The 24328-nt window shown below is 43.6% G+C and overlaps 1 protein-coding gene across 2 annotated transcripts in view; it reads left to right on the forward strand.

Annotated features, from left to right (window-relative positions):
* Positions 1–24328, forward strand: part of CDH11 (cadherin 11) — a 152079-nt gene that overhangs the window by 40356 nt on the left and 87395 nt on the right. For both annotated transcript variants that reach the window (XM_047835821.1, XM_047835819.1), the window contains one exon: positions 23300–23424. The gene's annotated coding sequence lies outside the window, so the exon portion shown is untranslated. The remainder of the gene's footprint in view (positions 1–23299; positions 23425–24328) is intronic.

Genomic DNA, 24328 nt, shown 5'->3' on the forward strand with positions numbered 1-24328 from the left:
ACATTAAATTTTCACTTTTGTGCCTGAATAATAAACCTTTTTTTTCCTGAAGCCAAGGAAGGAGGATGCAAACATGCAATGAGTTTCATTTTATCCATGTGTAATCACCACTAAAAGATGCTTATACCCATTTTCTCCTCCGAAAAGAAAAACTGATATTTAGAGAGATTAAGTGATTTTCAAGTTCAGATGTTGGGATGGTAAGAGTCAGAAGTTATACCTGCTGGTGTGTTTACTTCTTAGTGACCTTTGCATGGAGTGTTTGCTTAGGAACCAAAGCCTACGGGATTTTTTTTGCACTCGCACATAATCCAGTGCAGTGAAAAGTGTACAGAATGTGCAGTCAGGCAGGTATGGATTCCATTTATGTCCCTGATAAGTCCCTGGATGCCTGTTGCTGGGTTGCTTAGGCTCTTGAATCTCAGCTGCCCCTTGAAAAAAAAGGGGGTGCAGCAGAACTCTTTCCGAGTGTCTGTGGCATTAGAAATACCACACACTCCCAGGACGGGCTCGATCAGCGAGAGCTGTTCTTGTCTCCATCTTTTTCTCCACCTATCCTCCTTTTTTTCAGGCTGTGAGCCATTGATGGAGGTTATTGATGGCTTCTCCAGGTGAGGAAGCAGCTCAGCGAGCCTCAGAGAGGGAGGGTTTTCTTTTTTGGTCTGTCGGCATCACCCTGTGAATGAGAAAAGAACAAGCGAAGACAGCCATGCCTCTCAAGCTAGGATGCAGGAACTGGAAGAGGGGTTTGTAGGAGATAAATCAAAGAAAATTGTCTAGAATTGGTACAAACGAAATTTGAGCTTAACAAGTGCTGGAGTGGTGAGGCAGGATTTGTGCTCCTTTTGCTGAAACACAATTACTGTACTTCACAGGGGGAGGCAGCTTGTTGGCAGACTCTCAGAGGCACGGGTGCACTAATCTCATTCTTCCTGGGACCCTAGACTCCTAGCCCTTCCCAAAGGCAGAGCGCTAGGCTATCCCAGTCAATGCCACTTCTTTCTTAACCCACCTCCTTCCCCAAAAATAATAGGTACTGTGTGTTGAGCCCCACCTATAAACCACTAGGCACTTGATTACACCAAGGGGAGATTACACATAAGGGTACCTCCATGGGACTTCTTATTAATGTCCAACTTCCTAGGTGCGTTTTTTGGACTTTGGGAAACGTACCTATTACTCACGTATCCTATATACATATGTGTGAGTTATCTCACAACAATAATATAACCTTCCTTAGTGACCTTCTTTAAACCAATCTTAATGATAGCCCCGGAAATATGACCTCATCATCTCCATGTTATAGATGAGACCATTTATGCAGAGAGGTTAAACAACTGCCCGAGGTCACACCACTAATCCATTCAATGCCATGTCTGTTACACTGGCTTTGCAGCCGCAGCAGCAACTGTCCAGACACAGTATCCTGGGAGCACCAGGCTGTGTCCATTTCATCAAGACAGATAAATCTTCAGGGATGTATTACTTGTTAGAGGTAGATTCTCCTGAAATACTCTTTTGCCATACTGTGAAAGGCAGTGATTCAAAGATCCTTGCCAAGGGATCATCATAAATCCTGTTTAGACAGAGAAATCCCTAAAGGAAGAAGGGTTCTTTGCAGTGGCCCACAGCCTGGAGCAGGAGTGTCCAGAAGAGGAAAATTTGCAACAATGCTTGAATGGGAGCCAAGGGGCTTGTTTACATGCACAGTGACACAGATGTCCCGCAAGTAGGATTTGATGAAGAGTGCCCCCTCACCCCACATGGAGAGTGGGGGAAGGGTTTTCTGACAGTGTTGTCTAAGAGGCCACAGTCACGTGTGGATTCCTGTGATCCTCTGCCTGAGTGGCTGTTTCTCTTTCAGAGATAAGCAAGTCTGTCTGCTGTTCTACCCCTACCACAGTGAAAATTAGAGTTCTGGCTGATAGCTGTTTCCTTCAGACCTCTGCCCCTTCCCTCTAGTCAGGCTGGCAGAGCAGTCTGGCAATGCACACCCCCACATAGTGGGGAGGTGAGCAGATTACCAGCCACACAAGCTAGGATCCACCATGTGGAAGACACAGGGCTCTGGGCTGGAGGCTGTGGGATGCGGGGGAGGCAAGCAGGGGAGAGAGAGGGAGAGAGAGAGAGAGAGAATATGTGTGTGTGTGTGTGTGTGTGTGTGTGTACAGGGATGCTCAATTCCTTTCTCAAGGTTACCCCCAGTACATATTTTAATAAAAATATTAACCGTTTCTTCCACCTAAGGATGGAAGATGATTGACTAATTCCCTAATAAGTTTTGCATTACTCTATACAATAATTAGGAAAGGTTTCTAAAGAAAAGATACTATTTGGAACACACATATGCATTCTGAGAAAGGCTTGGACTTGGCAATAGAAGAGAAAAATTACAAACAAGGGTATATCTGCAGGAGCTTCTTATTAATGGTCAACTTCTTGGGTGCTTTTTTTTTTTGGACTTTGGGAAAAGTCATTTTTCATGTATCTTACATTTGTATGCATGAATTGTCTCAGAGCAATAACCTGTAAGGTAGATACCATTGGCATCACATTCCAGCTAGAGAAACCAAGGTTCAGAGAGATTAAGTCACTTGCCTGAGGTAGCACAGCTAGTAAGTGACGGGACCTTCATCTGACCTGCGTCTTTAAAGTCCAGAGCTTTGTGTTCTTGTTTATCCCTTAGAGTTTTTTGTTTGTTTTCTGTGTGTGTAGTTTTTTTTAGTTTATTTATTTATTCTTTGAGAGAGCAGGAGAGGGGCAGAAGGAGAGGGAGAGAGAATCCCAAGCAGGCTTCACACTGTCAGCACAGAACATGATGCGGGGTCGAACTCACAAACCATGAGATCATGACCTGAGCTGAAGTCAAGAGTTAGACACATAACCCACTGAGCTACCCAGGCACCCTGTCCCTTGGAGTTTTAATGAAGGGGGGTGAAAGATGGCTGATTCAGGTATACTGAACTGGTGGTGTTTTATTACTCACAACTTGTTCCTTTTAGAGCCTGCGTGGTTTTGCAGTGCTAACCAATGCACAGCTCCATCCCCTGTGACATTCCTGCCCCTGCTTTCACAACCAGGCAGAGGAACAAGGGAAATAGAGAGTTAAATGAACTCCCCCAAAGGGCAGTCACTAGGAGTCAATGGGTATTTGCTCTATTGTATTTGTTTGATTTAGAACAAAACAAAACAACAAATGTTCCCTGCCTCTGGGTCCAAGGATTTAGCTTCAGATTTAACAACAGCAGTTCCCATGAATAATGAAAGAGTTTCCAAGTTGTCTGCAAACAACCAGGACATCAAAGAGACACACGAAAATGAAACTCAGGTGTTTACTTCCCCTTGCCGGTGTCCCAAGCCTCAGCAGCATCTTGGCCATCACCTGGGCACTTACTGGATATGCAGAACCTCAATCCCCTGTCTCAGACTTTCTGGAGCAGAATCCGCATTTTAATAAGATCCCCAGGTGACCTAACAGTGGGAGAGGACTCTCCTAGGAAAGAATGCTAGGAAAGAGGAAGACTTACCTCCAGGGCTGGGATGAAGTGAGTGAGCCCCTCACTCCAGGTCCATAATGTAAGAGTGCCAAAAAAAAGGCAGCGATCAACGTGAGCAATATTTAATGTGATATCTTCAAAATGCTTCTTTAAGTGTTTTTTTAAAGGTACCTGGAGACCTCCTTTCTGGTTCCTTGTGGGAAAGGTACGATAAACTACTGGAGGGGGTGTGGGAGCTTTGGTTTCCGTTTTCTTTAAGTGTTCTAACTTTTCAGCAAGTGAAATTGCATGGAGTTTTTTCCATTTTGATCTGCATACCTCAATTTATATCATTAGCTTTTGCACAACTGTGATTATACACAACGAATGCTGCATCATAACCTGAACGTTTAAGCTCCAAGTTCAGTTTGGCTGCCAAACATAGATCATGCTAATGATGATGCTAATGATCGAGGCAGGTAGCATTTATCCAGGGCTTGCTAGATGCTAAGTGCATTACATGTAGTAACTTACTCACTTTTTACAAGAACCCTATGAGGGAGATAGTGTTTTAATCTCCATTTTAGTGATGAGGAGATGGAGGTCCCCAGAAGCGGGATAACTTGTCTGAGGGTAGAAGGAGGTAAAATTCCTATGTAGGCAACTTGCTTCCAGACTCTACCCTCGTTACTTCTTCACGAATGTAGAGTAGAACAGTGTGAAAAGAATTTATATGATATTCAAGGTTCTAAGCCAAATGTATGCACGTGTTGTTTTTTTTCTTCAGTATTAGGTTGCCAAGGTTTTTATTTTGAAAATCTGCCCCTTTTATACATTTTTTATGTTAAAATGTTTTTTAAAATAATGAATGAGAGTCATACGTGATGGTAATTGCCTTTTAGAAATATCTGTAAAATTTTGGCTGCCATTTTCTTTTTAAGTGGGCCAGGAGGGGAGGGGAGAAGAGGCTCTTAGTTCTAGGGAAGGCAGATAACTCAGGATTCCCCCTGCTGTGCTGGGGGCACTAGTGAGCCCAGGTGGGGGATCTTGGCCCCACCCAGTCCCTCTCTGTGCTTCTGCTCTGCCTCTGGGGCTTGTGTCTGTGCAGGACTCATTAGCAGTGGGTGTGTGTCTCATCACAGTGGCTCATTCACGGGGCTCCCAGCCGCGCCAGGGAGCGGGCTGCCTCTCTGACTGTCTAGGAGGCCGCTGCTCCGGGCTGTCCAGAACAAAGCTGGGCTGCACCCTCTCACGGCCCTGTAGCGTCCAGTGTCCTCACAGGAGATGCCCTAAGATCAGAGAAGAAAGGAATCTTTTGGAAATGGCACTGTCACCCTGGATCTTGCCTCTCAAAGAAGATTCTAGGTGGTCAACAGCTGCTCGGTGATCTTCGTGGTGGTGGAGTGGGTAGGCACAGGGTTTAACAAGCCTGGCCTCTCCATCCGCCAGCCTGAGTGCAGGTGCCAGTGACACCGCCCAGCCCGGACGAAGGAAGGGAACAGTGACACAGAGGTCCCGGCAAAGGGCACTGGCTGGCGTGGACACCACTTTAGGACGGCAGTGCTGTTTTATTTATATCTTGCCCCATGCTGTAGCGCTCTGTCCTCCATCACGCGTTCGCTGTGACTACATTTCCTCTCAGGTCCATCTCCATCTGATTCAGGCTTTGTTTTTAAGTCCAGCTTTGTTGCTGCTGCCAGAACCATGCCTCAGTGGCTTGGCATGAACCGTTGATCCTATCTTAGGAGTTTCCAAAAGTTTGTTCTGGTCTCTCTGAGAGAAGTAGCATGGACTGGGCCCCACTGCCAGATTGTAGAGTCTGGGGACACGTGCTTGGGGCACTATTTCCATCTTCCGTCTTTGTCTGGTCTCCTTCTCATTAAATCTTCTAGGTCTGTGGAGTTGACTATCAATTGGTGCCTGACCTAGTTACAGAGAGCCACTACATTACCCTGTGCTCATCATAATAAATGGATTATAACAGTTTGTTCCTATGATTCAAAGTGCACTCTGTTATTTTAGACTCATTTCTCCCTCCTGGGACTATGTGTGTGCATGTGAATGCACTTACGTGTGTGTGTGTGTGTGTGTGTGTGTGTGTGTGTGTGTGTGTTGTGCAGCTGCCCAAATGAAGGCTGACATTTTCCGTTGCTATGTTGAGACTTTGCTTTTGGACCACAGACCTGTGGCTTTGCGTGGAATAGTTAATGGGCTTCCTGGTTTCCCTGAATTGATCCCCTTTCATTGTCTATTTGGAGCACTTTCCCTGGAGCACGGATTCTCACGTTTTCTGCTCTTGGTGTCAGCTCTGTTTGTCTCTCTTCTGCCAAAGGGCACCACGGAGTTACTCAAAGGACCTTTGGAACTGTTTGTTCAGTGAATGAAGAGCTCAGTTGGGGTAGTTTCTGGGACAGCACATGCTTCCAACTGGTTCCTGCTGCAGCATTGCTGGGCCATGACTCAGGCATCTGGCTTTTGCCTCTGCTGATCTCAGAAGCCACATGGGAGGCTGACTTTGTTGGTATGTCCCAGAGTCCGTGACCTTTTCATCATTGTACCTTGCATTTTGAAAGATACTCACCCCAAACAAACTGTATTTATAAAGTAATAACCAATCTGTGTTCTCACTTTTAATTAATCATATGTACATAATTGCCAATCAGAGCTTCTAATCAGTATGAGTTAATCAGTGTTAACATTTATTTATTTTATGAAGCACCTTCTATGTGACTGACCTATGCCAGGTGCTGGAAACAGAAAAGTGAACAAGATTCAGTCTAGACAAGGGCTTCCAGTATATCCTATTTTTGTTAAGTTATCATTTTAATTTGGGTAAATGTATTGAGCACCTTCTGTGTGTCTGGGGCGGAACGAATGTCTCACATATATTATCTTCACTAATCTGTGAGTTAGGTCCCACAGCCACTTTTCAAGCAAGGAAACTGATCCTCATAGAGTTGAGTCATTTGCTCCAAGACATACATTTAATTACAAAGCAGAGGCAGGATTTGAACCCAGGATTGTCAAACCCTAAAACCTTCCCATGGAGGTTATAGTTAACAACTCCTTGATTGTTTCTTTCTCTCTCCTTCTGGACAGGTGTTTGGTTTTGTGGGCAGGTGGGGGTCCTATGTTCTTTCCAGGCTCTCTGGCTTCTGGCTTAGTTTCTTTCCCCCCAGTTTTACTTAGATATAATTGACATGTAACATAATGACTTGATGTATGTGTAGTTTTTTAAATGATCACCATCATCAATGAACATCAATCACCTCCCATACTTATACATTTTTTTTCTTGTGATGAGTATCTCTTAAGATTTACTCCCTTAGCACCTTTCAGATATACAGTATATTATTGCTCGAAGTCTCTGTTTATAGCTTAGTTTGAAGTATATAAAAACACTGAGTACAAATGAATTTGTTGCCCCATATAATAATGGAGCTTTGAGCTTTCTTGAGACATTGAGGTTACTCATTTCCTGATTATTTAAAAAATGTTTTTAAATATTTATTTTTGAGAGAGAGAAAGAGAGCATGAGAAAGGGAGGGGCAGAGAGAGAGGGAGACACAGAACCCGAAGCAGGCTTCAGGCTCTGAGCTGTCAGCACAGAGCCTGACACAGGGCTCATGAACCATGAGATCATGACCTGAGCCAAAGTTGGATACTCAATAGAATGAGCCATGTAGGCACCCCGTTCCTGATTGTTTTTATAGGGAAACTGAGGCTCTGAGTGTCTAAGGGGTTTGCCTGTGGTCTCAGTGTAAGATCTGGGCCTGAACTCAGCACCCCCGAGGTGCAGGCTAGTTGTATCATTTACAGCCCATTACCTTGTTACTGGCTAATTTCTTCTGGATAAGGTGGTGAATCTCAAGAGATCATCTGTGTAACTCTATCTAGACTAGAGGTAAGAGTAGCCAAAATTAGATTATGAGGCAAGCTCATTAAGGGTAAGGGTCTAGTGTTGTTCATCACTGTGTCTCCAACCCCAGCACAGCCTCGGGTACACTGCAGGTGGTCAGTGGGTATGCCATGGATGAGTGAACTGGAAAAAATGAAGGGGGCCTCTAGGGATGGTCATCTCATGTTACCTGTTTGGTTGTTCCTGACCTCCCTTCTTGGATTCTCCCATACCAGAGAATATTTTAGGATCAAATTGATGTTATCAATATTTAATCTGGCACTTCAATGATTCAGTCACTTAGTATCGTGAACTATTTTCCTGTTTCTATTTTGGAATAAATTAGCTGGTTCTTTAGGCATCTTGAAGCAGAGTAGTCTTTTTTGTATTTTCTTTTTTGTTTTGTTTTGGGTTTTCATTTTGCTTTGTTTTGTTTTGTTTTGTTTTGTTTTGTTTTGTTTCTGGTTGTAAAGGAAAGTGATGGAGGCACTCCATCACCAGACTGCGGGTTCACTTTGGTTGTGGCCGGCTCAGGGATTTACCCTGCAAAATAGACACCTGCTGTTACATGAGAATTTATCACATTGAAAATTTGTGTCCAGGACAGATTATATATATGTATGTGTATATATGTATGTATATATATATATATATATATATATATATGTTTTATTATTATTTAAATAATGAGGAAGAATAAAGGGGAAGTATCACCCACCCATGGTTCATTGACTCTGACTTATTCCTTACTTTCCTCCTCCCTTCCAGTAGTTAACTTAGGAACATTTTTACATTGTTGTAATTGGAGTAAAGATTTTCCTTCATAATGAACTATGTTGAATTGGTCCGACATATTTTTCTACATTGCTTTACAATTCACATAATTGTGACTTTGGGAAGGAACTGCTGTTCCATGCAGGGCATGTAGTGTGTTACTTAAACATATTCCTGTTACAACAAGGCAATTTCGACTTTACATCAATAGAAAGTTATTATTCTTACTGGGGATCTGGGTGAAATAGAGTGGGATTATAAGAGATTGGCAATACCTAGAGGCCCTTGTTCTCAAGTCAGTTATTCCATATGAGTCACTTTGTTACAGCTCCAACGCCCTATTTCTCTGATGAAAAAAGAACACTTGAAACATGCACGTAGAGAAACCTAGAATTAGTCAGCACCATAATTTTTTGGTTAGTTTTCTATTTTTTGGAATTTTTGAAGTTTATTTTTTGAGAGAGAGAGAGAGAGAGACAGAGAGAGACAGAGAGAGACAGAGAGAGAGAGAGACTAAGCAGGGGAGGAACACACACACACACACACACACACACGCACACACATACACAGAATCCCAAGCAGGTTCCATGGTGTCAGTGTAGAGCCTGATACAGGGCTTGAACTCACTAACCGTGCGATCATGACCTGAGCGGAAACCAAGAGTCAGACACTTAACTGACTGAGCCATCCAGGTGCGCCACTATTCTTTGGAATGTAAATAATTAAGATGACTTATGAAGCAAGCATCTTTCCTAATTTTCGAGAAGCATTTTCCTCATTTCTGAAACTGGGAGGCGATTAACCGGAAGGCAGAACAACAAAGGAGATAAAATTGTGACCACTCAGGAAAGCAAACCTGGTCTTAGCAGCTTCTTTAGAAAAAAAACAACAGGAAAGGCAGAAAACTGTTGAAGTAAATCTGTGTGTTCCCTTGCAGGTCAAACCTGTTAGGATTAGTCCTTTAATGAGGTCACTGTGTTTTAGGGGATGCATCTACAGAAAGGTTCTGGTAATGAGCCGACTTGGAAGAGGAGGTTGAGAGAGTTTTCATTAACTCTGCTTGCATCATAATTTGGCAAGGTCACGGAGAGACTCTTCTTTAGGACACTAAAAATAGACAGTCTCCTAGATCCAACTGTGCTGTCATCTCTCCTTGTCTGCTTTTTAGTCACATCTTATTTGGGTAGCTCTCTTCATTCTCCTCACCCACCTGCCTCCTTTGTAACTCTGCATTTGCTTCAGATCTGCTGCCGGACCCCGAGTGCTGGGATGATAGTGAAGGCAGGTGGTTTCAGTAACTTGTGCTCACCTGACTGCTTTCCCTTGCACTTCTATCCATCTTCCTTCCCTCCTTCCTTCCTTCCTTCCTTCCCTCCTTTCTTCCCTCCCTCCTTCCTTCCTTCCCTCCCTCCTTCCTTCCTTCCTTTCCTCCCTCCTTCCTTCCTTCTGTCCTTCCTTCCTTCCTTCCTTCCCTCCATTCTTTTTCACCTTAACATGATCCCTAATTCTACACATTTATCTCTGCAAAGAGACTGGCATGTAGAGATGCTCTATATGCAACATCTGAATAAGTGAGAGGAGGAACGAATGAATGAATGAATGAATGAACTGTCAGATCTCCAAGAAAGCGGTGTTCTACTGAGAGATCAGTGGGGCTGGGAAGACCTCTGCCCCCCCTTGAAGGCATAGCCCACTACTGTTTTATATCCTCCTCTTTGCACACACTTATAACCCCCACCCCCTCATATGTAATCTCTTCACTTCACCTATGTGTTCTGTTGCTGTCTGGTTGTCTGTACTTGTACACATCTGTCCATATCTTAACATGCACATCTGATATTCAGAATGAAGTTCTATAAAAATTCAAAGGAGCCATTTAACTCCTAGATTCATTATTCCTATTTTTTCCCTCTTGATACCATGGCTTTCATCCAGATAAAATCCGACCCCAACCCCTAATATATAGAAAGTGGTTAAAACATAGCCATGGATTAAATAGAAAAAAGCAGAAGAGGCAGTGATCCCACAACCTCCCCATACCACCCACACCTACCACAGCCCCTGTAGTAGCCTTTGGGGGTACCCAGAAATACCCAGTCTTAGGATTTGTGAAGTCCTTCCAATGTCAGTTCTGGTCTCTGTTTCTGGCCGGCAGCAAACGCAGATGATTATGCTACACTAGGTGGTGACATGGACGACAGGGTTTCTGCTTTTTACCAGTTTATAGGGATAGGGAGTGGCAAGCAAATGGTTGCCAGAGTGATTTCCTAGAACAACAAGGTGTCTGAGGACTTGAGACCTGAATGGCTGATGGTAACTATACTCTGTAGATGTTGCCTCATCCTGTCAAACACTGAGCGTCGGCTCTGAGCTAGGCAAGCACGTGCCAATCGGGAGGGGTCCTAAGAAAAAGTCATGATCCAGTCTGTTTTATTAACCTGTTTAAGTTTGCTGTGTCCTTCGTCACTAATTGTTTACTGTTTATTTTTCTGCTCGCTTTCTAACTCTACCACTGGAAGAAAGGTCTGCAAGAGTAGCAGCCCTGTCTGCCTGGTACTCTGGTATCTTGGCCAGGATCTGGCACCTCAGGAGACGTTGGTTTACAGGATGAATGGTTGGTAAAGATGATGCCATAGTGAGTTGAGTGTGTGTGTGTGTGTGTGTGTGTGTGTGTGTGAAGCTGAAAAGGAAGATGGGTTATCAGGAGGAAGCAACTTAGCCAGGGCCTTAAAGGACAGGAATGTTTATGAAGAAGAAGAAGAATGTACTTTATTTTTTTTTTAATGTTTATACTTTTGAGAGAGAGAGAAAGAGACAGAGCATGAGTGGGTGAGGGGCAGAGAGAGAGGGAGACACAGAATCCGAAGCAGGTTCCAGGCTCCGAGCTGTCGGCACAGGGCCCGACGTGGGGCTCAAACTCACGAACTGTGGGTTCATGACCTATGCCATAGTCGGACGCTTAACCGACTAAGCCACCCAGGCGCCCCAAAGAATATGCTTTCTATGCAAAGGCTAAAGTAGGGAAGAGTGGGGCAATGTGGTTAAGTTTAACAAAAACAGTCATTTCTGGGAAGGAGCTGCCCCAGGTGAGGCTGAAGGCCAGCTGGCTCCCTAACGAAGGGTCTGCCCTTGGGGAAAAGCAGGTGATGATGAGGCACTGAAGTCAGAATGTAGTCTGGGGGGCCTGGGTTTGCACCCCCACAAGCTGGGTGACTGGGGTACCTTACCCATCCTCTGTGTCTCAGATTCCTCCACTTGCAAATAGAGGCGATGGATGTAACAGTTTGAGCACAGGACCTAGAACAAAGCAAGGTTTGGTTATTGCTAAAAGCAGAGGACGCCAGACCAAGGAGCCCTTCAGTGCTTTGAAACCAGAAGCAGGCCAAGCAGACGCGTGGTTTAGAGTAAGCAGCTAGTAGCATGTGGGGGATGGGCCAGCTCACAAGTGCTCCTGGGAGGCAGATCCTGCCTGCAACCTCCCTGCCTCCTTTCCTCACCTGCTGGAGACTCTGAGCACCACCCCCCCGGCCCCCCACCAGCCCCTTGCTGGGGCTGCTATAATCTGGCAAGTATTCTAGTCCTATTATGTTCACACTAAGGATGTTGCTCAATGCCGAAGGCAGGGTCGTCTGGCTGCGAGCGGTGGGATAAATAACCCTGTGACATCGTCTCTGGGATGGCTGTGATGGAACTGAAGACCAGCTTTAACTTCATGGGCTTGGAACTCCTGTGCCTGGTTGCGTGTCCTTGTCCCTTTGTGTGCCGCAGCCCCGAGAGGGATATGACTTCTCTGCCTGAGCTTTGCATATGAGCCTTCATTCAGACTGCTGTTTCGTGCTATTTCTCCTTTTCTCACTTTTATCATGTAAAGCAGCACTATATGTTTCTGCACCTCATACATCCTTGCAGGCGGCCTTAAACTTCCTGTGGAATAAAACCAGGTATTTGTAAATGCGTGCCATGAATGATAGGGAGACGTACAAGGTGGATTCTGTGCCCTGTGTGTTTTCAACCTAGTTTCTTCTCCATGAAGACCTAGATTCCTGGAGAGCTACCAGACTCTGCTCCTGCCTCACTGCAGACCGTCACCAGGTCTGCACTGACATTCATCACTTCATTTAAATTTCATTTCTGACCTTGGAAGAGGACCACAGTCGTTCCTCACGGGCCCCTGCTGCACCTGACCCAGCACGTGGTATTGATGAAGATGCTGCAGAGAGACGTGGGTCCATGCAGGAGTCTCCTCTTCACCCGTTTCCTCCTCCGAGCCTCGGTGTCTCCATGTGTGAAGTCATCATCCCTTACCCCCCACGTCAGTCATTCATGCTTATCTTCAAAATATGCTGTTACTTAATATTTTCTTTTGAACTCATTCTGTTTTTCTTAAATATTTTTTTTAATTTTTTTTTTAACATTTATTTATTTTTGAGACAGAGAGAGACAGAGCATGAATGCGGGAGGGTCAGAGAGAGAGGGAGACACAGAATCTGAAACAGGCTCCAGGCTCCGAGCTGTCAGCACAGAGCCCGACGCGGGGCTTGAACTCACGGACGTGAGATCATGACCTGGGCTGAAGTCGGACGCTCAACCGACTGAGCCACCCAGGCGCCCCATGTTTTTCTTAAATATTTTTGAAGCAAATTATATTATGGGGCGCCTGGGTGGCTCAGTCAGTTAAGCGTCCAACTTTGGCTCAGGTCATGATCTCACAGTTCATGGGTTCAAGCCCTGTGTCAGGCTCTGTGCTGACAGCTCAGAGCCTGGAGCCTGCTTTGGATTCTGTGTTTTCCTCTCTCTCTGACCCTCCCCTACTCATGCTCTGTCTTTCAGTCAAAAATAAGTAAACATGAAAAATTTTTAAAAATTATATCACTACCATTGATCGTAAACCAGTATCTCTTGTGATAAGTAGAAAGTATCCCCCAAATAGATATAATTAAACAATATAATCTATTCTGAGCCTGAGACTACCTTCTCTAAAAAGAGAGATCTGTTCAGGAATTGTTACAAATGGAGACTTTCTCTTTGTTGAGATCTGGGTTGAAAGAGAATTGAAAGTACTTTCCTACATCTGACTCATTGTCACTTAATGCCAAAAATAATAATAGTAATTTATGGGACTCCTATTGTGTCAGGCATTGCACTAATCTCTTTGTATAGAGTCTTTGTAGCAGAAAACTAATAAATTTTTGATCATGATGATGCTGACTAATAATATTTAGTGAACAGTAAATTTGTGCCAGAAACAATAGGGTAATGTGTGTGCATTCTTTCATTTGTCAAGGAATGTCCATTTTATAGGTAAAGAAGAAGAGTCCTAACTTATGGAACTGGTGAACAGTAGAACCCCAAATGGGAACGGGGCTGCCAGACCTGAATTTCATCCCCCAGCAGGGACTGTACTGCCTGCCATCTGTCTGGCTCTCTTGCTTCACTCTTCCTCTGTTTGCTGGCTGACATACCACTTGGTTCGGTCCCTGGACAGGGTCCTCTGGCTTTCTCCAAGGTGACCAGACCATCTTGGCAGGGACTATGAAACCTAGTTGTGTCTACTTATCACCACCACTATAGCTAAAGGAGACCTCCCCCCACCCCCGCCACCCAATGTCCTCATGGTCTTCTGTGCATGAAGTATCCTTATAAAGATTGTCTTTATAATGGCACCAGGTTGGGCCTGTGAAAGACCATTAGAGAGGGAATGGGTCCTAGAGATCCGCCTAGCTCAGTGTTCCCCCAGGTATGGTCCAAGCTCTTCTGGAGGGTGGCTGGGTACTTTCAGCAAGGGAACTGATTATTCCAATTACAGAATTCCAGAGACTCAGGACAGGAAAGAAACGTATTGACCACCCCAGTACCCAATGTCAAAATTTATTTTATAAGTTGCTGGATAAGGAATGTGGTTTAAATATTTCCAGAGATGAGCAACTGACAAGTGAATAGTATGTTTGTGTGCATGTGTATATGTGTGTGTGTATAACTTTACACACTTAAAGTATCAGACAGCTGCAGATATCAAAACCAAGAAGGCGTAAAGAAAACCTATTTCAAAATCAAGCCTGGTTTTCTTAGATGACATCATAGGATAGAGATTTAATTAGTGGGCATTGTAATGGAAGATGTCACAGAGCTATTGTTTGAGTTCTAATAGGACGTTTGCCTGTCACTTTGACACATTGATCCAAGCCCAATCTAGGAAGATGACTCAACTGTACACAGCTTCTGATAATGATATTTTTGTCTTTATTCTCAGTTCTTATCAATGAAAGCAGTTAAAACAGACTTTATTTGTAATCATTTGAGTATTTAAAAACAGATGAAGGGGCACCTAAGTGGCTCAATCAGTTAAGCATCCAACTCTTGGTATCGGCTCAAGTCATGATCTCATGGTTCCTAGGTCCTAACCTGCTGTCAGCGTGGAGTCTGCTTGGGATTCTCTCTCTCTCTCTTTCTCTCTCTCTCTGCCTCTCCCCTTCTCTCTCTCTCTCTCAAAAATAAATAAACTTTTAAAAACATAAATAAAAAATGATGAAAACAAAATAAATAGAACTTTGAGGGTATGTGTGTATGTGTGAATCTGGGCGGTCCTGGGAGAATAGCCTGAATAAAGCTTTCTATGGGGATATTAGATTCTTGATATTGGCATGTGAGCTTTCCCTAGATCTTGAAGAATGTCAAAATTTGTGCATACAAGTGAAGAATATAATTCCACCAATAAAGTGCAGCAAACTATAACTGAAACATTTCACTGGCCTGCTTCCCCTGCTGACCCTGAATGAATCCTGTGTACTTAACGAGGTGTGATGAGCATGCAGAGTCCCCGCTAGACTCACTCGCTGGGCTGGCTCGTGTCAGCCCCTCTGTGGCCAAATTCACACTTGTGCCTGAAGAAACTTAGAAGTCACCATCCACTGTGGGCCTTCAGAGGTACTTGCACCTCAGTGTTGGGGACTCAGTTCTTTATTTACTAGCTTAATTATTCCAAAGCTATTTGGAAGCATTTAGTTTGTGACTTTGTCCAATGGATATACAATCGGTGAGAAAACACACATGCTTTTGCCTTTGTGATGCTTATGAACAATATGAATTTGTATAGTTTGTATCTTCAGAATCAGTATCCAGGAAGAGGTATATGACAAAACATCATATTTTTCCTTAACTTCCATAAGTTAAGGAAAAACATTTTCCTTAACTTAATTAATTTTACATTGCAAAAGGATAGTCCCACTTAATTTTGAGAAAACTTGTTTGGTTTCTTTCCAAGCATAATGGCCCCAAGAGAGAATGCACTCCTACGATAGCATAAATCAGTCCCATTGGTACAGAGAGTGCAGCTAGCTTTTCTTACTTTGAGAGGTAATAGCAGACTCTGAGTATTAGCAGCAAGCAGCAAAAAACTCTGCTGTGTGTGTGTGCGTGTGTGTGTGAATACTTCTTTGGCTTTATGAACATGGCGTTTTGCAAGTAAGTTGATTTCTTGGTTGTATGAACGTTCCCCAGATTTGATAAACTGTTAAATATAAAGTGACGCTGTTCGTCACTTCTTTGGAGGTACCTCATCAGCAGCTTCTCTCTCTCTCTCTTTTTCTCTTTCTCTCTAGATAGTTCAGTAGTCTGGTAAAGTGGTTGAGTCACTGGTCACTTAAAAAATCATTGGACTACTTCCCTAAATTAGTGCCCTGATTTATGTCTGCAGAAATGTTGAGTATGGCTGTTGGATGAATCGCTTGGGTTCAGACTCCCTGTGTCCAAGTCCTGGCTTCACTGCTTTGTAGCTCTGTGAATGAGGGCAACTTTATTCCATCTTTCTTAGCCTCAATTTCCTAGTTATTAAATAAAGAAAATGATAGTATCTGACGTAGAAGATTGTTACAACATTACATCATGTATTATGTGAAAGTACTTAGCATGGGACCTAGCACATTACAAACTCTCAATTAATGTTTTCTTTGCCTGTTTGGATTAAGTTGTGTCTACATAACACGTGGCTCCTGGGAGTACAGAAGAGATGATATAGTTCGCATCAGGTGTACATGTCTATAACCATGCCCTTAAATCCTCAAAGATGATTAAATGCTTCACTTGGCATCTGAAGTATTTGGGAAATATGGATCACATTTTTCAAACTCAGTTCTTACACAAACACACAGATTTACCGTCAGTCAGTCAGGAGGTACCTATTGGTTACCCAGTCTTGTTAATAGCCAATTGTTTGCAAAAAGATAGCCTATTTTTAACTATAGATTTTAACTATTTTAGAAAATGAACCAAAACAGTTCAACATTGCTTTTATCAAGGCTGTGTAATTTGGGCCAAGTGAGGACATGTGACAGTCCTTAAAAATTTTTACAAATTATACCTGTACTTTGACATGAGGTGTATAAAAAGGATACATTTTTATGTTTAAAAAAATTTTTAAATACAGTTTTATGTTGTTGTCCGTTTAATACCATTCATCTATTTCTCCAATAAGCGAGGCTCTGTTAAGGGTTAGCCGTGTACTGACCCAGGCCAGACAAACTGACTATAAGATGTAGCTTCTGTCTTCCAGAAGCTCAGAGTTTCCTTGGATGCAACATCGGAAGGGGCAGACAGACATAATAACAGAGCTCTTCCTGGCAGAGAAATCTAGAGGAACAGAGGTGCACAGCAGGCCTTACTTACCTGGGCAGGACAGGAGGACGTGAGGCTGGGGGCAGACTGGGAAGAGGCACATAAGCTGTATCAACCAGGGTGGCCATCTCCCGACCTGATAGGGAAACATTTAGAGTTTTAATATTGTCAGATTTTTCTTTTATGTAAAAATATAAAAAAGATCATTGTCCTCTAGTAAATGCTTCCATCAAGAAAGGAGTTTCTGTTTTGCTGTGTGCTGCTTTACTGTCAAATGCTGAGATGTTTGTTCATTCACAACACCGAGGCAAGTAGGCAAAATAAAACAAACTGCAGAAGGAGGCGTTAGTGTTGTTCTGGGAGTTTGTGACTGTATGTGCCCTGACTGCTTTGTTTATCCCAGTGATTCTTTCCAAAACTTTACCAGTGCACCGTATGGACATCCCTGAAACCATCCTGTAAGGGAAGGATGTATGGACATCCCTGAAACCTTCCTGAAGCTGGGTTTGCTTGCCACCTCTCCGTCTCCCTAAAAGGTTAAGATACAAAGTGGCTGGCATTCTAGGGCAAAAATAAAATATACTCTTTTTATTTATTTTCCTTCTATTGTAAGTGTTCCTCTCAGGTTCAGTAACAGTATATAAACAGACTCCATGTATATTTGCGACTTTTACGGTGGATGTGCTTAGATTTTCCCCTTATTCTGACATTTCATTCCTTTTTTATTCAATGGAGAAATCATCATGGCAGAGTAGGGAGGCAAAGCCTTAGGAGCAAGGGAAATCTAGGTTGGAATTCTTATTCTACTACTATTAATTAGCTATGTTATGTTGGCTAAGTCAATTTAACACTCTGAGGTTAAATTCCTTCTCTTTTAGGAGGTAGCAACCGAATAAAACAGGCCCCCTGCAGTGCTGTTGGCAAGATCAGTTAAAAGAAAAATGCACGTAGAAGCACCGAGGCAGTGTAGATCAGGGGTATGTAGTAGGTGGCAAATAAAACTGGAGCTGCCAGGATCACAATTGTTGATACGTTAACAGAGAGAAATCAAAACGACATCATTTGGGCAAGACATGGGGATAAAATGTAGAGTAGCAGGAGGCTTGCTCATATGCTAGATGACTGTTTGTTTATTCATTTCCCAACGATATTACAAAGGCTGTGAATATTTATTTAGTTCTGCTCCCAATAGTCCTTCTAATAGGGAATTATTTGGGTACAACGAAAGACATTTGTAAATGCGGCTGATAAGACTGGCATTGGACAAGGAGTGTTTTGTTGGACACAAGAATTCTATTGTCCCCGGCTTCAGTTGTCAAGTGCCCGGAGAACCCAGAATTTATGGTGCAAGCACAATGGTCCTTTCAGGGCCCAGCGAAAGAGCTGTGAGATCCTGCTCCCCGGCTTTTCAGGGCTTCTAATCTTTTTATCGGGCCCGGACAATGCCGGATTCAGCCGCTGCCTGAGCCTCCTGACTGTCCATTGGCCGCCAGGTATTGTGCGGTAATTACCATGGTGACAATGGACTCTCTCCACGGCCGTCCATCGGCGCGTTGGAAAACGGTGAAGGTTGTCACTTTGTATTAGGTGCCTGTAAAGGCATGGCTTACTTAGAAAAACTGCTAAAGGGAAATAAAGAAAATCGTGTTAAGAGTTTGATTTAAAGGGCCACTGTGTCAAATCCATTTGGAGCCCAGGACCTCTTTATGGATGTTTTCTTGTAATTACGGCCAGACATTGGGCGTCATCCCTGTCCAGGCGGTGAGGGGCCGGCCTTGGAGGTTTTGCAGGAAGGCGTGAGCTGTGGGCAGCTGGCAGCCCTTAACATTGGGTGAGAGCAGAAGTCTAAGCTGAGGCGGGCAACTTGGAGGGATCCCGGAACTTCTTTGAGACTCCCTTTCCTCAGCTGCAAAAGAATGGTGTGGGAAGCGCTTGCAGATTAATGTTAAGTATATGTTATATACGATGCATGCAAAATACGTGAATATTACTTCTCTATAGACGCTTATACATGTACCAGAGAGCTTTATGAATAGCAAATCTACGATAAAAGGCAAAACTACTTTTTACATCGTGCACAATGGAAAAAGCACAATCTATATCTTTTCATAATCACAGGTACTGATTATTGAGTGCCTATCCTGGGTGAGGTAATACAATTATTATCACTATTCTTAATGTAATCCTACAAAATAGTTATTATCCCCATTTTATACTAAGAAAACTGAAGCTTAGAGAGGTCTTGTTTTCTTGAAGTCAGACTAGCTTGGAAAAGGTAAAGCCTGGATTTTTTTTTTTTCAGAGAGAGAGATACAGAATGAGCACACATGTCAGCAGGGAAGGGGCAGAAAGAGAGGGAGACAGAGAATCCCCAGGAGGCTCCACGCCATCAGTGCAGAGCCAGATGCAGGTCTCGATCCTACGAACCATGAGATCATGACCTGAGGCAAAATCAAGAGTCAGCTGCTCAACCGATTGAGCCACCCAGGCACCCCAAAGCATGGATACATTAAATTGAATGTATCCTCACTGCTTCCCCCCATTTTTTAGAAAAATTCAGAATCTATAAACCTTTCTTACAAAATATGTTTCACCATATGGTTTTGGAACTTTGGCAATAATTTCTTTACAGGAAAGAAAAACACTCAGTGATGATTATTAACTGGGTTTATTCATCTTTTCAACAATGTCAGGAACATGTGACACCTATAAAAGGAAGAAACCCCTGCCCACAGGGTGCCCAGAGTCCACTGCCTGTGTGCTGCCTGGACAGAACAAGAAAAAGACACAGCAGAATCTGCAAAACCACTTGATCTTTCCATTAAAGCAGAAAAGCATATGGCCTTTGCTTGACTTCTTGGCCAAAAAAAAAAAACAAAAAAACAAAAAAACAAAAACCAAAAACAAAAAAAACCTGGCAGTTTCAGAAACCTGATATTTCATTTGTTTATTTAATAGTAACATATTTAATCATAGTTTGTCTCAGCTCCCTACCAAGATACCTGAAATCCCTTGTACTGTTACACCAAAAAGTAGTTTTCTGGACTGACATACCAGAGGTACAGACATGATTTACCCCTGAAAGGTCTCATTGTGCATTCTTAAATCTGGCAAGAAAGGAGTGGGTTGTTGGTGATCCAGTCCAGCTACCCTGTATCCTTGCTCTAAGCACTTGGGCACTTCCTGCTTAGCCTCAGTTTCTTCATCTGTAAAATGGAGCTGTCACTGTCTCCTTGTGCTCCTTTGCTCCCTTCAGTAACAACTCTTTCCCCTTTCACCCGTCACCCCCCCCCACCATACCTGCATCAGCACTGCATACATAGTGGCCCGGGACCCTGAAGCATGTGTTGATGGAGTTAGTGGGATGCAGACTATTTTAATTCATGTATGCTTTCAGCCCTTACCCTCCCCCGACCACAGCACCACATATTGTTGTTTTTGTTGTCCTTGTAGTGTTAACAATGATCCTGGCCCCTGTCTGAGCTGCCTGCGTCCGCATCTTGTGGAGGATCCATACATGTAGATCTGTCAGTCAACGCGTGTGATTTGGAGCAGAGATCCTCAGAGAGAGACAGCAGTATGACCCGTGGGTCAAAAGAAAGCCTATGGACTTGCGTGTACTGAGCCTTCTAAACACTCAGAGCTCAGCAAGAGAAATCTGCCACAATCATATCCCCATCCTTCCCTGGCTTTTCTCCTTGCTTTTTGTATGCTCACTAAGGGTCTTCTCCATCCTGCTTGACACTCTTGGCTTCAGTGTTCTTTTTCCTGATTTCTCCATCTCTCTGCAGTAATCTATGGCATGTTGCGTCTCTGCCCCTAGAGGCTCAGTGCTGCGGGACCTCTGCGCACAGCACTGGACAGAGCTGGAAGCAGGCGGTGACTCTGTTCTGGGAGAGGGCCCGTAACAGCACACAGTCCGTGAGAAAGGAAGGGGAGTGACTTGGACAGTAGGTAGGGATGGATGTCACAGTGCTGGGTTGGATTTCCCTGGCTCAGAAGGGAACGCATGATTGCAAGTCCTGGGGTATCATGAGATGCGGCGGGAGGAGGGAAAATGAAAATTCCAAGCAGGAACAGCAGTGCAGAAAGAGAAGATGGGGGAGCATACACACATGGCCCTCTCACACCGAATTGAGTCTGCTGAAAGCACAAAAACAGCCAGGATTTCTTCTGTCATTGTTTTCTTTTCTAAGAAGCATGGTGCAGTTGTATACCAACATTTGCCACACAACCTACATCTCCTCTTTCTTGAATGTTTGCAGGGATTGGAATTCATAGACATTTCACCCGGCTATTTTTGTTTTCCTTCCAAAGCTCTTAATTGTCTGTGCAGGTTTTTGGTGAAAGGAGTTTTATAGGGAATAGTTTGCAGAGAGGTAAACAGTATGAGGCAAAGGGGGAGTTCAATTAGTTGTTATAGATTTGAGAAGTAAACTCTGAGAAGCACACTGGCAACAGATGCAGCTGCATGATTCGCTGACTGCATACTGGGGCAGGCAAACAGAAGGAGCATAGGCTATCATGTCTGCCCTTGTGGGATTCTGGTCCCACCTTGGGTGTTATTGGCTGCACATCTTGGGCAAAGAGTCTAATCCTTTGAGATATCCAGATGGGCTCATGACAGCCAGAGTGGTGATATGTATTTAAAGAGAATACATTGGTGAGGCTTGTGGCAGATGTCTGTTCCATTTATGGTGTACTAGTTATCCATTGCTGAGTAACATACTGTCCCCAATTTAGCGACTTATAACAATTCACTATTACCTTTTATAGTTGAGTTTAGTGAAGTCATCTGGGTGGTTTTTACTTGGGGTCTCTCATGCTGTGTAGTCAGATGGCTGGAGTCACATGAAAGTTTGACTGAGTTGGAAGTCCAAGATGGCATCTTTGTCCACCATCTGGCACCTCAGCTTGGATGCTTAGAATAGCTAGGTATGGCTGGGCATCTCTCTCTCTATCCATGCAGCTTCTCCACATGGCTAGCTAGTGCTTCCTCCCAGCATGCAGGTCTAGAGTATTCAGACTTTTGACATGACAACTGACTTCTCCCAGATGAAGCTTCCAAGAGCACAAGATAGGCTACAAGATTTCTTATGACTCATCGTCTGAAAGTGTAGAGTGTCACTTTGCTCTGTCTCATGGGTGACTCAAGGACAGCTCAGATTCACATAGAAGGGGCACTGGGGCATGAATATTTGCGGGTAGGGTTCCTTTGGGAGGGGAGCAATTTTGGATACTAGCTCAACATGCAAGGTGATTGCAAAGTAGGGTCCTTCATCAGTTATGGGTTGTGTGCACTGTCCATGCGGCTTTTTCTCTATGACCGGACACCATGTCCATCTGGGAATAATCCCAGTGCTACTTTGTCCTCGACATCCTGGGAGTAGCACACAGTAGGAAAATTTTATTATTCTTGCTACAGTCACCAAATCAAGATGCTATGGACACATTTTAGATTTATAATTCATCTTCAGCCATTCACCAAGAAGGGTTTTTGACTGTTGTCGTTGCTGCTGCTGCTGTTGCTGCTGTTGTTGTTGTTTAGCAGAAGGGATAATGTGTGAGGAGCTGCTGGATGGAACCAAGATGAGACAAGGAAAAGTGGATTCGGAAGCAGAAAGGAAGCATAATAAAGAAAGTCAACTAAGAACCTGTTTCAGTTCTTAACGCAGACCAGGTTAATCCTAGAAGGTAGAAGCCTTAGAGGTGAAGGACGTTCAAGAAATCCTCTCTGTCATTGTGTTAAAGCTATGCCAGCCACCACCTTCCTTGGTTCAGTGCCTCAGTTTTTGAACACGACAGCTGTTCAGACACTCTGTATTCGTCTCTTCATTCACCGAACAGATATACAGTGAGCAGCTGCTCTGGGCTAGGAAATGTGTTAGACACTTTGGGAGATATGAAGATGAATCAGACCAGAATTTGGGCAGAACACAGCCCCCACACAGAAATCCAGAGTATGCTGTAGTGCGGGAGGGGGCGGAGAGGAATGTAATCTTGATAAAGAATTGCAGCTCTGTCTGCTCAGCTCCGCTGGTGTAGGGATGACATCTCCTATCACCGCTGCCACCACCGTCACTCTTTTGCCCTGGAGACTGTCATTCTGTAAGGATCTGGCAGCACCACAATAGTGCTTCTCCCTCGCGGAGGGAAGGTACCTACTTTGGACTCAGACACAATGTGGGTTGTCTCAGAAACTGGCTCCAAGACTTCATATCCCCCTACAGGTTTGCTGGAGCAAATGTATGTGATGTATGTAGTGTGTTGTAAGAAGTTGGATGAATGGCTCCCTTTATCTTTTTGTCCAAGTACCAAATACACACACAGTCACACCGTCTTTTGATACCATTAAACCCATGGTAGGTTTTTCCCATTTCCTACACAACTGTGATCATTTGTTTACATCTCTCCACACCTGGGCTGTTTTCCTCCAAGAAAAGTCTATCTATGCAACTGTGTATCCCCAGTGTCGAGTAGTATGTCATTTTATCGATTCACGTCACCTTTAGATTAATAATGGTCCTTTCACTTTTTGCAGAAATCACTGTATTTTCGGCTCAGTGGACCTGTGACACTCGTTCCTGTTGTCATTTGTTGAGTGACCAATCAGATGGGTGGAGTGTGTTATAGAAATTGGCAGCAAGTATCCAATGGGTGAAGAAGGTAAGATGGACCCACTTTACTATACTATGGATGTGGAGGTGGAAATGATGCCCAGTGGGCCCCTCCCTGCAACCTGCCTTTGTTTGAACCTTCACCAAATCTAAAGAAGTACCTGAGATGAAAGCTGGCCTACTTTCTTGGGATTTGAGAAATGTGATTATTCACTGTTGTTCTTGGGTTCTCTTTATTGAACATCTGTTATGTATTAGTACAAAGGTGATAGTTTTTTGTTTGTTTTTTTGGTGGGGAAGAGGGGTGACTATAGAAGATTCAGAGGAGGAAGAAAGAACTAAAAGAGATTCTTCAGCAAAAACTCAGCTGGATAGACTAGAAAAATTGCCATGTTGCTTTTTCCCACCTTTTCTTCTTTTGAAGATAATTCTATAAATGTGAACAAGGTGGCTTACATCCCATGGCCAGGAGGCTGAACCTTTTAGACCTTGAAAGACAGAACATAAGATCATAAGCCAAAAGGCTGATTTCAACTGCCAGGCCCAGCTTTTCCATTCACTTTCCATGTGCCCTTAGGTTAATGAGCTCTTTTCCGGGCCACAGGGTGGTTGGACCTAGGGTCTTTAACAGTTTTTAAGTTTTAGGATTCTATGAATCCAATTATCTCCTCTATTTTTTCAGTGGTAACTGAAGCTATTTTTGTAAGACATTCTAATATCCAGGTAGAAATTTAATAATTAATTCTACCAGCATGATTCCCTACATTTTAGGGGTCTAGACCCATCTATCCATATGTCTATGGCTCATCTCCATGTAGATGTCCACCAAGTGCCTTAAATGCAGAGGCCAAATATAAGTCACGCTTTTCTCCTCTAAACCTTCACTTTGTCCTATGTGTCACATTTCAGGGTAGCATCAAAATTAACCCAGATCAGAAACATGGGAAGGGTAC

Source organism: Prionailurus viverrinus, chromosome E2, assembly GCF_022837055.1.
Source record: "Prionailurus viverrinus isolate Anna chromosome E2, UM_Priviv_1.0, whole genome shotgun sequence".
Classification (NCBI taxonomy): Eukaryota; Metazoa; Chordata; class Mammalia; order Carnivora; family Felidae; genus Prionailurus; species Prionailurus viverrinus.